The sequence below is a fragment of the Melospiza melodia genome, chromosome Z (assembly GCF_035770615.1).
Source record: "Melospiza melodia melodia isolate bMelMel2 chromosome Z, bMelMel2.pri, whole genome shotgun sequence".
Taxonomy (NCBI): Eukaryota; Metazoa; Chordata; class Aves; order Passeriformes; family Passerellidae; genus Melospiza; species Melospiza melodia.
Window position 1 is genome coordinate 71614170 of NC_086226.1, and position 15939 is coordinate 71630108.

Sequence of the window (15939 nt, forward strand, 5' to 3'; positions counted from 1 at the left end):
GTGTGTAAAATCCATGTAATTTGATAGCATATACATCACCATTGCCCTAGAGAGTATTGAATCATAAGGATCATAAGGCTACATATTTAGCACAGTAAAAGAATATTTCTCATCTTTTCTCTCAGAAAATTCTATGGAAATGAGTGGGGGATGGGAGAGAAAGCTTATAAATCGAGTATTAAAACAACAGGCAAACCACAGAGTTGCTGCAGAGACACGAGGTATATCCTTTCCTTTTATTTCATGACATTTTATTTTAAGTGTCCCTCTACCCCCAATATTTTTAGTAGCAGCATTAAATTACAGTAGCGCTCTTAGGGAAATACATGTGAGATTCACATGAATACCAAGTACATTCATTATGATCAGTGCTGAATTCCAAATGAGAATAGCTACACTTTTTTTTTTTTCCCCCCCCTCTCTGTGTTAACCTTCAAGGCAAGTCAACACATTTCAAACATCCCAGCCTGATCTTAATTTGGAAAACAGTCTTAAATATACCACTGCCAAGTCAGATCGAATCAAAGCCGTGAGGAATGAAGGCAAGGAGGAGGAGGGGAGGAACGACTGCCTCAGCAAGGAGACACTGCGTGAGAGAGAGAGGTGAAAATGAGAGCTAACATCAGCTCCCCCGGGGTCCGCTGTAATCAGCAGACAAATGGTCTGTACTCATGGCATGTATTCATTCTGCAGCCACGGGCTGCCAACAAGAGCCTTCCTGCCTCTGCTTGGAAATAAGGTACTAGTCTTCCTCTATTCAGATGCTTTGAAACTTAGAAGAACTGCTGACAAACACTGCTTTGGGCATTTGACACTGCTTTTTGATCTAGTTAGACAGTGTAAAATGAACAAATTAGGAATCTGTTACGAAAGACTCTCAGTCTTAGCTTGTTAAAATATCAGAGTTTAAGAACTGGATTTTTGTCCTTTTTTTCACCCTTCTCCTCTCAATTGTTTAAAATCAAGAAAGAACCTTCCCATTTTTTCATACTGGGAAGTGGATGCTTTCTTCTGTTTCTGAATCGCCATTTTTCAGCTGCATGTCTGTGCATAAAAAGGACATTAATATCACGCATAACAAATATATTTATATATTCACCATCTAGATATGTTATTAATTTGTGTAGCTCCTGTCTCTAGATATGTGCTTTGGATTTTGAAATTTGAAAATTTTACTTCAAAACCCTTTAAAGGAATTTTCATATTCTCAGGAGGATTCTAATGTTTATCAAATTAAATTCCTATTTTAGTATAACAAAAATACTTTGAGTCAGTGAAATGCCTGTAAACATGGCTTAACGGTGACTCTGGAGCAGAACAAGTGGTTGCTTTTTTTGGACTACATTATTTTTCAAATATACTTTTATCGTGACATATTGTGTATTGTCCACTAATGAGTTCCTCTGCAGAATGAAGTTACCTAGTGTGCTCTGAAGTATCTTATGTGTGCATATGTAAAAGTCAAAAAACCTTTGAAACCACCTCTCAATTGAAAGTGAGAAAAATTAGGTAGGCTGTTAACATAGAGCTAAAAGCAGACATCATAAAATGGTCCCCAAGACTCATAATGAAATGAGATAATTTTTTAAATTCAGTTATTCAAATGGATTCATTGATGGAATAGCAAACCATTTCTAAAATCACTAATACTCTAATATATAACTGCAGGAGAGCAGCTACTTATCCATTACATTCAGCTGTTCTGCCGTGCTCCCAAGTTTAATTATCACTCTGCCTGAGAAAATACATTTTCCCCTCTCTCTCTGCAACATCAAAATCATATTTCAGTCACAGTTTGCATTACAATACCTTATCATAAATCCACATAAATTGTCCAGTTTAGGACAAGTAATTATAGCCATAGGTACCTACTGATGGAAAACATTTAAGACATACTACTGTTCCCTGATATTCCAGCCCTGGTGGAAGAGAATTTGCAAGTATGAAAGTTCATCACAAATTCCTGGTTTGGCTGTGATAAATAACAGACAGAAAACAGGCTGGTTTTTGCCTGTGAATATCCCACTTCTAAGCTGCCTTAAAATCTCATAACAATGTAGTCACAAAGGCACAAGAACTTTGCAAAAATGTTCCAAGCAAAAGGTCAGTGGAGCCAGTGAATAAAAACTGTGTGAATTTAATGAATGAGACCCCGGCTGTGTCCCACCTGCTCGTTCTTTTGGATGATCAAGCCTGTGCTCACACATATGAACAACAAAAAGGAACTTGTTCTAGATGTGGTTTTTTTTTTTAATGTGGTGCATATGTATGAACAGTGTGGAGGAAAGGCAGAGCATGGATTGTAGATCAAAATAAAACTTTCTTGCTTTCTTATTTTTTAGTGAATGCTGCTCTTTCAGTAGGCAGTGCCTTGGCAGTTTCAGAAGTTGTGTTTCTGCTTAGTGAGAGGAGAGGACACAGTGGAAACAGAAGCTTTCTTTGCCAAAGTTTTCTGCCCTAGATGAGAAGGATTGTGTTTACAGCTGCCATGGTAGGCAGCCCCTGCGACTCAATATTTATTTGCCTTGTTCAGCTTTGGAGTAGGGTACTAATTGCTGAGGTAGAATACAGCTTCTGAGGTCTTTCTCTTCCCTCTGTACATTAGCAAGTTGAGAGAGAGAGAGAGAGAGAGAGGACTAGAGAAATAAAGAAATAGACAGATAGTCCATAGCACCTGCAGACAGACCCTAGAAGATACTATACCAGGCATGTATAACCTACAGTTAATATTAGGACTAATTAATAGTTTAAATTTTTCACTTATTACTGATTGCCATTATTTTTTTTCTCTCCCTGTCAGACTCAAAACATACTGCCATAGACAACAGGTTATAGAGCAGAGATGGCATTTCTGTATCTATGGGCTTGCTTCAAATAGGGACACTTTTTTAAAATGCAAGTGCAATGGATTTTTTGAGTAGATAGCCTGTGAAAGTCACTGTTGCTAAGACTTCTTCATTCTTAAGGTGCATTTTACTCTTCAACTCAGTTCGCAAATCTGAGATACAATACTTGCTTTACTAGTTATGTAAAAAAAGTAAGCAAATGTGCTATTTTCTAGGAATAATACAAATCAGATATAAGAACTGTTATCAGATAATTATGATGACAACTTCCAAATCACTAGTAAGTAGTTAATACACTGATGTTAAAGATTATGATTACTATCTGCTGCACTCTTCCATGATCAGGTCACAAATATTGTGGCAATGACCAGAAGCAGATCAACTCAGTCTGTATTTTGTTAAGTAGCACATCCAAAATGCTAGATGTTCATATTCAGAAATGTGTAATATAATCTGAGAGCAAGACATCAGAAAGTCATGTTCCCTTTATTTGAAGGAGACTGTTCCAGTGATGTTTAAGTAAGGAAATTGGTTTTCGCAAGCTCACCTAGAATTTTTCTCAGGTCATGGAGCAACCCCATCTGATCCATTCCTTCCCTGCACCTCTGCTTGCTGGAGATGTCAGTCAGGCACCTTGAATGCCTTCACTGATGATTCAAATTATTTCTTGATTTGCACCATGTGTTGTGTATAGTGCTGTCTGAATAGAGACGTTACTGTGGGAGATAGCATGAGCTGTGATGGCCACATCACTCTCTTGCTGGCCTGTCTTTTTTCAGTCACCTAAATGGACAAATTCTGACACCTTTAAATCTTAGTTTTAAATCAGTTTGCTATCACTGCAAAGGATCCCTGAAGGATGCGTGAAAGAAATGGCCAGTGAATACAAACCTGCAGATGACTTTGGCTACAGCTTCTTCCTTGTAAATTGTACCTCTTGCTTCATTTATTCTGATCACATCTCCATCGCAGTGGAGAGCAAACTGATAAACAGGCTTGTGAATGCTAGGAGTGCAGAAGGATTGACATTTTAAAGGTAAACATTGAGACTTTTCATCCAGGAAATGCAACAGCTACTGTATAGATACTGATACAACTTCTGACAAATAGTGATGAGTGATATGTAATGTCATTCAAGATGAGAGGTAACACCTTACTTAAAAGCACTGAATGTGAACCATAAGGATGGACCCAGCTGCCCTCAAACTCTTGTTCTGGAAAAGTTATCTACTTAAATGCCAGGGATGGCATTGAATAGCCCTCGAATTTCAGGACAATGAATTTGTGATCAGGTCCTTAGGAGGCATGCTTTAAATGCAGAATTGCTGCAGAAACAGTTGCTCAGGCAATTGTTTGCTAGCCAAGGTTAGTTACCAAACATTATACTCTTGCCAAGGCCCTGAATTCCTCCAATCTCCTCTGAAACAGATCCTGCAAAAACACCATGCAGGTGGCACAGCTCCTCTGCCGGGTGAAGTCTGGTCACGTTTGTAAGTGTCTGCACAGATCACATTTGTATTTGTGTATGTGCACGATCACCCCTGGACAGTGTTGAGCTTCACAGTGGTGAAAAGCAGGCTCCGGGGAACCACATCCACATGTGATGCAACTTTTACTGATACTTGGTACACATCTTGTGAGAAGCCAGAACAGCTGCTGAATTACCTTTCTGTTAATACCAGAAGCAGTAAAGTTGCAAGGAGATTTGGGTTTAAATCAGCCTCCAAATTTTCAGAAGTATAAAACTTGCCTAATTTCCATGACAAAAGAGTCACATTGAAAGAAGGTGAGAAGCTGAGACCAATTGTGTCCCTTTCGACCTGACAGAAGGAGAATCAGAACTAGTATCTGGATTACATGTAGAGTACGCAGCAGGCCCTTTGCACTCTTCTTTTTAGCCGAGTACGCTAACATCATACTCATGAACACGCCAACTACAATTCTGTTCTTCAATCCAAGCCTTTTCAACCCCCCTCAAGAGCTATTCCCTGTCATTCTAGCCACAAAAGTCCTGCTCTTATCAGCAGGATTCCTGAGAATCCGTGCTTCTTACCCACGATTCCGACACAACCAGTTGATGCACCTGCTATGGAAAAGCTTCCTGCCCCTCACACTAGCCCCGTGCCTCTGACATACCAGCATGCCAATTTGCTACACGGGCCTGCCTCCTTACCTGGGGCCCTACTGGAAATGTGCCTCAACACCAAGGGTCACTGTGATAAAGTGAATATATCAAAAAGAGGGATATACCAACCCTCTCATTTCCTAGTGCTTAGAAAAGCAGGAAAAGAACTTGGTACTTCCATTCCAGTCAAATCCCCCAGTGCGGAGACAAAGAAAGTTGAAACAATATAGAAAGTGAATTTTACTAATGCAAGATAGAAATATTGCATGTTTGTTCAACAGTATATTGCAAAAAAGTTTCCAGTTATTTTTCATTTTATATCACACCTTTTTGCCCAGTCCCAGTGAGTGTATAATCACATTACTTTTCCTTCAGCTTTGAACGAGGTAGACACAACTCTACAAAAAACAAGATGAAGCAAATTATGAGCAGTTGAAGCTGTAAATCTCAGTGTTTTGTGAAGCATCTGGGAGGTTGCTTCATCTTTTGAATCCAATAATGCTTGGATTTTTGCCCGTTATGGATATTTGAATTTTTTTGATTCTTTTATTTTCCATTAAACTTCATTCTACCATGCATAACTGTGTTAGTCTATGCCATTTTTATCGAAGTGTGAACCAAAGATCTGGAAAGATCTAGGTGTTATCAAGATGAACATAAATTAATAATTTAAAGAAGAATAATTGAACACACAGTTTATTCTGTTCAGGGAGTATTTCGTTAACCTTTGACACCAATGTTTAATGTGGAGAATATAATGAGACCTTCCAAAAGGAGAACTGTCCACTTGTAAATGTCTTTGGTTTTAATATATATGGATATAGGTACACTAGCACTTAAATAATAAATAGTATTTTAAATCATTAACCACAGCATGTTTAAGTTAGAAGTTTCTTTTTTTATGCTGATATTAGCTATTGCATAATATTTTTCACACTTCTGTCGCTGATTCCCAAATGTTTGTGTTAAGAACAATAAACCTCTCTAACTCACAAACATTAAATGCCTACACTGTTCTTTTATAGAAATTCTTCAATTCTTCATTTGATTATTTTTGCTATTACTGTGAAATCTTTTATGAATGAACAGTCCCAAAAGCTTGTAGGAAGAAAGAGATTTTGCATACATATCTCTGGCATTTTTTTCCTTATAAAACCATACTACTACTACTACTACTGATGATAATAATTACAAGGAAATATTGTTATTTATTCAGAACATTAACATTATTTTCCCTTGGGGAACCCATGGCTGGTGTCTACAGGAGTGCTTTGATATTTTGATTTATTAATAGAGAATAAAAAAGACATAAGCAACTGAAACAAGAAGGCTGTTTTCTAGAGGGAATATTTTCAGCTTTCCCTGCTTTAATTTTTTTTTCTTTTGCTTATTTTCTTGGATTTCTTTTGCTTTCTCTATTTATTGCTGTCATTTTTCTTTTTTACTTTAATTCACCACAAAGCCAAGCTTAGAGAGCAGGTAGCATTACCAAAGGTTTTCAGCCTCATTTTGTGGTTCTTCCCTGCCTCCACTCTTGATACTGATTAGGGCATCAAAAGTTTGGTTGTAGAACAGCCACAATGGGTTGAACTGTGTGCAGTCATGGGGATCTCTAGAAGGCAAAATTAATTCTACATGGGTCACCCTCTCCATCCCATTCTCCCTGCCTTTTATCTGCATCAGATTGATTCAATGTAAGTTCAATTTAAAAATACATTTGATAAAAACGATATTTTTGCAACATATCCTGTTAGTCATCCAATGAATCCATACAATATAAATTTTGTGACACAAGTAATTTTCCCTTTTTTTTAAAGCAAACACGCACTTCAGCATTCAGTGTAGGCCCTTTAAATGGACTGCTCAGAGGTGCCAGTTTTAGAAGATATTTTTGTGCAAATATAAACAGTAGCGTGGAACATATGCTTTTCCTATCATATCCAATAAGTTATTAAAATTCACAATTAAATGATTAGAGCTAAAAAATAACTTTTTTTTTAGCAACTTAAACAGTGATTTAAATATCAGACTCAGATTTGGTGATAGGAGGATATCCTGCACATGTAATAATTATCCATCCAAGAAAAAGTAGTTACATGTATGGGTGTCTTGCAGAATAAGAGGCTTGAGATTGCTACAACAGCAGTTTTTTTGTTTCAGCCAATAAATTAAATGGAACCCCAGAACACCAGTCTGTCATCTCAAGCATTAAGTAATCTTAACTCAAGACTGGCAACTGATGAACAACAGCAGTATTTGATTTTGTACTATACAGAATGCTGCATGAGAAAAAAAAAAATGTGCTCTGAATGCATGGCTTCTTTTACATGGGTATCAACAACAACAGCAACAAAAAAAAAAACCAGCAAAAACCACCAAAACAAACAAACAAACAGAACCCAAACAAAAACAAGCAAAGAACCCATCAAACAAAAAAAAGTAGAACAGTAATTTGGAGAAACATATTAGTAAACCATCAATGGTGTGGTTTTAAAGAAGCATAAAAAAGTCCCACCCAGGTCAGGTGAAGAGGACTAATTCATAGGAATGTGATTTTCTTATTTCACAGACCTGAGGTTTCCTTATTTAGTAAATTAGAAGGCTTTGCCAGTTAAAGCCAGCAGAAATGGGATTAAACTGAGGTGGACTGCATTTTTAGATAGATTGCTGTTATGGGCACGTGCAAACAGTGCTGATTAGGAGCAAAGAGGACCAGGGCTAGAAATCACCCAGATTGTCTGACACCATAAAGATGGGGATTATATAAATATAGAGAAAAGCCTTATTTGAGAAAGACCATCAATAGAAAGCCAATCTCATTACTTGGTGGATGTATTTTGTATACAGGTAGAGTTCCATTATCAGCTGAAAAGAAATTTAAACAAATCAGAAATTGCCATAATTTCACAGAGGTTACTGTCAACACGAGCACAGGCTCTTTAAAGATGTTTGTAAATAATGTAAATAATGCAGGAATTGAAATACTACCCTTGTAGTGAGGAAAATTATTGGAAAAAGGTCATTCAATTAAAAAAATGCAGATTTCATATTCAAAGAAGAGATAGCCCTACAGGACATACCAAAACCAATGTCTCCTTCACAGTCACATTAATTTCTAGTGATTAAATAAAATTATTTCATCTTTTTTCCGAATCAGGATGTATTAATTTCCAGAGAATCAGAACAAGAATCCAAGATAACATTCCTTTTCTCTCAGAAAATTCCCTTAATAACAACTTGAGTATACAGTCACATAAATCCTTTATTCTCTTTTTCATGCATAGTCTTCACGAATATAGTAGAGACAAATATCTTTGGAGAAAAAGATTTTCATCTCTTCTACACAAGAAAAATGGTTGGCATTTTTAAATGAGCTTGAGTACTGCTCCACTCTGTCTTGGAGTGATTAGTCTGTGGGTCAGATATTCAGCCTTTTCAGCTAAGACTGAACCAAAAGATTGTCAGCTGAGATCTGATGGTCAGCTGAGATGGTGCTTGTCATCCTTGCCTCAAAGGAACCTGCTAAACAAGCTAGCAACTCGTTTTAGGGGAGCACAACTCATCCTCAGATGGAAGTGATCCTTAGTCCACTGATGACTTCGGCTTGAATCACATCAGCGACCCAGAGTGAAAGGTTCCACAAACTCAGCAATTCCCCAAACCTTTCAGGACTTCAGGGAGAGTGCAGGGGTAGGAGTCTCCAAAGATTTTACAAAGGACTTAGCAGGAGTTTATTAAGCTTTATTCTCTCATACACCTGTAAAGTACACTACTCCAGATTTGATACGTGAGATCTATAGGTACAAAATACTAGAATGCTGTTACATGTATGAGTATTACAAATAAATATAGATTGCAGAAAAATGTTTTTGATTTCTATATTTTATGAAGCAAAATAATTTTTAATAAATGTAGTCGTCCAGTTGAAGGATTTAAAATATTGAAATCCTAAACTTTTCATGTAAACAAAAGATGAATTTTCCAAACACAATTGCATAATTAATTCACCATAATGTGTGGACTTCTTTTATTTTGTCACTGATATTTGTCATTCATATACATATCTCATTGTGTATGTGTGTGTGTGTGTGTGTGTGTGTGTACATACACACGCATAGATATAACTGCTGTACTACTGGAAATGTAATTATCTGGGAGTTTACCTCCCTTGGGAATAATAACAGTTATTATCACTCAGTTTTACTTAGCGTATGTTTTTACCATGATGATGAACTATTTATTCCTTCTTTTATTGACTGATTCTAATTATCATCTACTCCTTCTTAGATGCTTATTTTTTGTATCTCTTTTAATGATATTACATTTTTTGTTTGTTTCTTACTTTTCTAGATAATCTGGTTTTTTTAGCATTTGTCTAAAGTGATATCAAGGGGATATTTTTACTTCACTACATCTAACTCCAGCATTTCCTATTCCCTTCAAAAAGTTTTTTTGAGTTTTATTTAGGGAGCAAAGACTAATTATGAAATTTTGACTTTAAAGTCTGGTGTTATTTTTAAGTCCTGCACTGGTTTTGGAAGGTAAAGGGTGAGACTGTTGAATTTTTTACTTTGTTTTTAATTTATGGCAATGAACTGACTTATGTGGAATAGATTTTTTTACCAATTAATGTCTTTCTCAAATTTGTAGATATTTTTTCTCTCTATTGAAAATGAATTCTTCAAATTTTTGGATTAAAAATCCTTGGGTTAGACTGCTAAAATAGTTGCTATATTAATCAAATTTTTGGGCATTCTGAAAATGCAGATATATTTCAGTTTTAGAGCAAGAAAATTAGTGAATTAACCCAAAAGATATGATGTTTTCCACTGGCCATAAAAGTCTAAAATCTTTAATTTCCAAATTTTTAACATAATCTTCAGTAGCAGCATGTAAAACCTGCAATTCTTATTTTAAGTCTGAGGTAACAAAGAAAGTTTTAAAAAATCTCTCAGTATTTATATTAGTTGAACTTAACCATTGACCTCTCTACCAACAGTGTAGACTACTCTTAACCTTGACTGCAGGAGGGTGGTGATTTTAGGAGTTATGACTGTTTATGATCTTTGAATGCTCCAGCAGCCTCAGATCACCTGCTCCCCAGTGTACCACAGGACTCAGACTTTTCCAGATGCGAAAACGATAAGAAGACAAGGAAGATAGCAGGTCAATCTTGAGGCAGCCTCAAGAAAATTGCCACAAAATGAATCGCGCAGGTCTGCAGTGCTTTACCCAGCATTTTTCTGTTGAAATTCACCAAGCCTAAGCTTGTTGACAAAGTGAATGAAGTGATTGTGCAGTATGTTCTAAGAAGACAGCTTAAAGGCTTTGTCCATCATCTCAGCTCTAAATACACAAGAAGATCTGGTAAATATTCTGCATACTTGTGTTATCCATAACATTTTATACAGATCTGTCGAGTGCTTAAATCTCAGCGTTAGTTTCAGCTGTAAAGTAAATTTTAAAATCTGGTCCTTTGAATTTTTCAGCAGTTTATTTCGTGCTTACTGTCAATTAAACCAAACTGTTATTACTAATATTTCTTCAACTGGCTATGCAGACCTGTATTTACTTGTCTATATAATTAACTAATCAGTTTTACACACATGATATAATGGGGAATCATATACTCAAATTAACACAGCATTGTTGTTAGGAAATTTCATATCTTAGTCTAAACCTCTGAACAAATGTGAGAAGAAACAAAAAACAGTTTGGCCCACAGTCATCTAACACCAGGAATCTTTCCTAAGTACTGGCAGCTGATGCTGTACTCTGAGCAGGTAAAATGTGTTTGGGAATCATGAGGCTAAACAACATACATTTCGAACTGCTCTATTTTGTTTTCTGTATTTGCATATTTCAGGGTTTAGTGTTCCAACTTTTGTGTCTCTGATAGCTAGAAACTTACTATTTATTGTACTGGATCTCATGCTTATTGTAGTACTGCTCCATGGCTCGGGGAGCTGTCTCTATGAGAGCCACACTAACACTGCATGACTCAGAACAGAACCACTGGAGAAGAGCAGTAACATCCCTGTCTGAACATTTTCCTTAGGGTTGGAGGAGCAGATAGATTTCACCTGCTTTTCCTGCCTTCTCACCATGTTGCTTGCTGTCTTTGTAAGGGCCAAGGAAACCTCTGGACCAGAGGGAGATACGCAGAGCACAACGCGGGCTGTATGGGTTATGCTGATCCTAGTGCTCATGGAAGAGGCAGGGGAATCATCACAGTGGCTTTAGGGAGATGTGCACTGCAGAGTGCAGAGGCTGGTGAGTAAAGAAATTATGCTTCACTTCATCTAATATGAATAAACTGGCCTTGAGCAACAGGGGCATAAACTGGACTGCGCTTGTGACATAAGGATTCACACTGCTCCTGGTTAACCAAGGCAGGATAGAAGCAGCTCCTTCAAACCAAATTCAGTAGATTCATAGTAGAGAGAACCTGGTAGGGATGTAGCCATTATTAAATTTAAAATTATTTCTGATTAGTGTTGGTTGCTTAAAAAAGAAGAGAACTGTTAAGCAGCTTATGAGCTTTTATTCAAGTTTTTATATAAATTGTTTGACAAATTGTAGTCCATATATTTCAGGCAGAAAAAAAAATGGGTGGAATTTCAGTGGCATGGGCAAGACAATTATAGAAAAACTCCACTCCTGAAAACTTGTTCTAAATGTTTTATCACACCATAGGTACTAATATATGACAAAATCCTTCTGCTCTTAGTGCTGTCACATTTGTGTGAGATGAAGGTTGTTGTCTCACCCACACAGACGATAGGATGACACTTTAATTGGAAAGTGACATTGTTGGGAACATTTATGAATAATTTAGTATGTCCTCCCCACTCATCTTTTTATATGTTCTTCAAGTCATTATTTTATTTATTATTTATTAAGAACTGACACTATGCTGATAGCTGTACAGAATAAAGGAGAACACAAAGTTCCTGCCCTTGTGAATCTTATGCAGCAAGAAACATAGAAAGCTCTTTTCCACCCTGCTCATAAGATAGTAAACACATTCTGGCTGTGTTCCAGAATTCTTCCTCTCTTGGAGGTTTCCTTTTCTGACAAATACAACAATAAAATTAATAGTAAAAATATCTCAATATGAGTGTAACTGTTCAGCTTGACTGGCTTTAATATTTTTATCCTCTGAGGTCTTCATTTGCTGCTCTAGTTTTCTTTTCCTACCAGAAATACAAAAATGTTCTTGTTGGACTGAAGTTAATAGAATTTACCTGTGTTGGTATCAGAACATGTCAACAGAGACAGTTCTATCTTTCTTTACAGGGAGCTTAAACTTGTTAACCTTTTGCAAAACAACAGTATTGTTTGCTTACTTTTCTTTCTCTCTTCTTTGTTTTTCTTTCCATGTTCTTTTGCACTCGCAAATCAATTTGCTTATGACAGGTTGGATCAAAGGGCTTTGGCTGCACAGCTCTGGAACTGCAGACCCATGTCTTCTATGTCTGTAAGGCAAACATACAAAGAAGCTACATTGATTCACTGGCTGTTCTGTCCATACAGCTCCTTCCTGATACAGGACTGACTTGTTGATATGTATTAATCTAGCTCTTATCCTATTATATCTGTTACTGGTATTAATTTGTTGGAAATTAAACATATAAGCAACATCTGTTGTCAAAAGATTTAAAAAACCCGGATTAGAATAATTTATTTAGGATTAATTCGTTGCCTGCAACCTAATATGGGGATTTTAATTACTTTATAATTTTCAACTAAAAGACTATTTCACCTTCTAGTATGTCTACTTTTTCAACTATGTGATTTTTAGCAGTTCATATTCAGGAAATTTCTAATTATTCACAGTGTATAGTGAAAATGTACTTGAGTATTGGTGTAACAGGTGCTCTTCCCTAAAACACATTTACTTTTAGAGAAACCAATGTCTAAGGAAAAAGATTCCACTCCAGACAGCGGCATTCATGTGTTGTGTCTCAATGCTTTGCTTCTGTCCAGGGCGCTTTTTTGCTTCTGGAAATCACCCTTTTCCAGGATATCACAGTGTTTTCTACAGTGATTATGATGTAGTGTATATGGACTTTGTGGGGAAACAAATGATATTTTTTGCTGAATTACCAAACCATCCCGATGAGATGTAGTTTAGAGGAGGAAGTGTGCTTGAGGGAGGCAGACGAATGAGTAGAAAACTATTTGAGATTTTTTTTTTTTTAATTTTCTTTTACGAATAGAGAAAAAACTATTTTCACCCTTTTCACACCAAATATCAATAGCACAATTGTTAATCTTGTGGTCTCAGGCTGCGTCAGGAGAGGTTCAGGTTGGGCATCAGGAAGAATTTTGTTGCCGAAAAGTTTGTCAAGCTTTGGAACAGGCTGCCCAGGAAACTGGTGGAATGACAATAGCTGGAAGGGTTCCAGAAAAAAGGGACATGGCCCTCAGTACTAATACCAGTTAACGTGGTGGTGTTTGGTCAGAGGTTGGACTCAATGATTTTGGAGGTGTTTCCAGCCCTTATGATTGTATGATGTAAAGGCAAGCTAAGTTGAACATGTAATTTTCACAGAAAAAAGTCCTAAGTTCTCCAACAGCAACAAACCAGTGATGAAAGATAAGAGGCAACATTTTGGAAAGGGGAAAATTTACACAGCTCAGTGCAGTAGGCAGTCTCAGTGCAATGTGAACAACATGAATGTGCATCAAGCCTAATTATTTGAGAGTGAAAGGTCATCAAAATCAATTTGCAGCATGATGTACAAAGGTTATTATCAGACTGATATTTTCTATACCCATTGAAAATGCAATAAAATATGAAGTGAATGCCTTCATAACTATGATTAGTAAAGAAAAAAAGTCATTGAACCATCTGCTGAAAGTTTTGTGCTACCTCAGTTTTATTCAAAATATTGCAAGCAATGAGAGGTAGGTTTTTGGAAGACAATATTGCTGAAAAAATCCATTTATTTTCAGGATCTATAATGCTGGCACAATTGAAAGTACCTTTCTAAAATTACAGTCCTTTGAATCAATAGTGAAACATTTGCAATTTGTCTCTTTTTTATTACAGACCACTACATTATTTTTTTTTATTTTCAGTTTATTGAATTAAATATACTAGAATCCATCTTTTGCTTACCTGTGGTTAAATTGCTTACTCAGGGGTGCAGATTGTCTGTTTTGTTTTGTCTGTTTTGTTACAACATTTCAGTGGCAAAACAAACCTTGTGCAAGCAAACATTGATCTGCACAGCCAGCAGAGAAGACATTACAATACCAACAACTAAACCTAAATACATATTCAGAAATATATTTATGCTTGTCCTGAAGGTTAATACAATCTATACAATAACAGTAAAAATGAGCTGATTTATCAGAACAAGATGTCTACCAGAAGGTTTTGTTGTACGAAATTTTTTGTCTGTTAGGCCATGAGAGGTAAGCAATTTATATAGGGAGCTGTAATTCCACAGAAACAAGATGTTAGTCTGAGCATGATCACTCAGAACTTGAATTAAGTTCTGAGAACTGTGCATTAATTCCCTTTTGTGTTTGCTTGCCTCTTTTTCTGGCACAAGGACTCTCCTTGCTTAATCCCCTATGAATAAAAAGACACTTGAAGTAGACGAAGAACCCTGGTGGATATGGGGTGGAGAGTGGCTGCTGACTGCTAATTAGATACATTTACACAGAAAAAAATTTCTTCAGCTTTCCCACTTTGCCTGCATTGTGTTTTCCACTAGAAGCTCACATCAAAGGGAAGAAAATTAATTTCCTGCACACAGAGGTACCCAACCTGCAAGTGTTGCTTTAGCATGGGCCCTCTCCATGCAGGCTGCACAGCAGCTGCTGGCCGGGCCCCTGCAAGATCAGGGTCACGAGGTGCTCACAGACCCTCCTCTCTTCAGGAGCTTTGTACATGTAGTCTCTGATGACCTGACTAGGTATGTTCTGTCTGTATCACCTAGAAATGGGGTAAAAACAGCTGCTGAGGAGCCTGTTTCTTTCCCACAAAATGTGCAGCCTCTGAAAGCACAATGTTATTCAGTATTAATAGCTTAGTAACTGTTGTCAGCACGCTTCAAACCATAAACAAAAGAAGCTCTTACTGCCTCTATTTTCTTCCTTCTTTCTTTACTTCTGCGGTGTTTCACTAAATGGTTTGTTGCGCCTTTTCAACACTCAGATCAAACCTTAATACCCTAATAAAAGTGCTGCTGTCATTTCATTTACGTCTTTCTTATTTTTCTTAAAATTAGAAGGATTAAATTGCACCTCATGTTCTTTCAAAGACATATTTTAGAATGAGGTGGCCATCACAGGATATTTCCCTTTGTGGCAGTCAGGGAAATCTTCCAGACAAGGAAATGAGATTCAGCATTGCTAATGGGAAGATAAAAATACTCGGTATTTGTTTTACAATTTGCTAATAATGAAGCAGTCTGAGGGAATGATTGGTTGAATGCATTTGGAATAATAATAAAGGGCAGGGCTGATGCTGTAAGATATTTTCATGTTTCTTCTTCTAATTGATGTTTGTTTCTCATGTCCTTTGTGTGCATTTCCTGAATTAGTGTAGCATTCTCTGAGGGTAAATCAACCTAATTTTCCCCTCCTGACAGCTGCATCCTTGATGGTGCTCAAAAAATAGTTCCAGACTTGAAAGTTGGCACTCATGAGGAGGCTGCACTGGACTCAACTGGTTCTGGGTATCAGGCAGAGGCCGACTGCTCTTCCTCTACACACAGAGCCATCTGCAGCTCTGGGCCACGCCAAACCTGCACGCCCTGTGCCACACCTCGCATTAGGCTGTGGAGACCCTGCGGCTTTCTCATAAAAACCCCTGCATTTTGCACCAAAACTCACACACCTGTAGGTGGCTTGGAGTACTGGGCACCTGGTAGAAACTCTGTTTACCTTAAGGGTCTGCTTTGAGCAGGTGTGGCACTGTGAAGGATTGGATGAGGGGAGAACAGTTGC

General features: G+C 37.1%; 1 long non-coding RNA gene across 1 annotated transcript; it reads left to right on the forward strand.

The window, feature by feature from the left end:
- The first annotated feature begins 539 nt into the window (after positions 1 to 539).
- On the forward strand, positions 540 to 12714 carry LOC134432369 (uncharacterized). The gene is made up of 3 exons (XR_010031310.1): positions 540 to 739; positions 11100 to 11244; positions 12391 to 12714. It is a non-coding gene; the product is annotated as an uncharacterized LOC134432369 (long non-coding RNA).
- The last annotated feature ends 3225 nt before the right edge of the window (positions 12715 to 15939 follow it).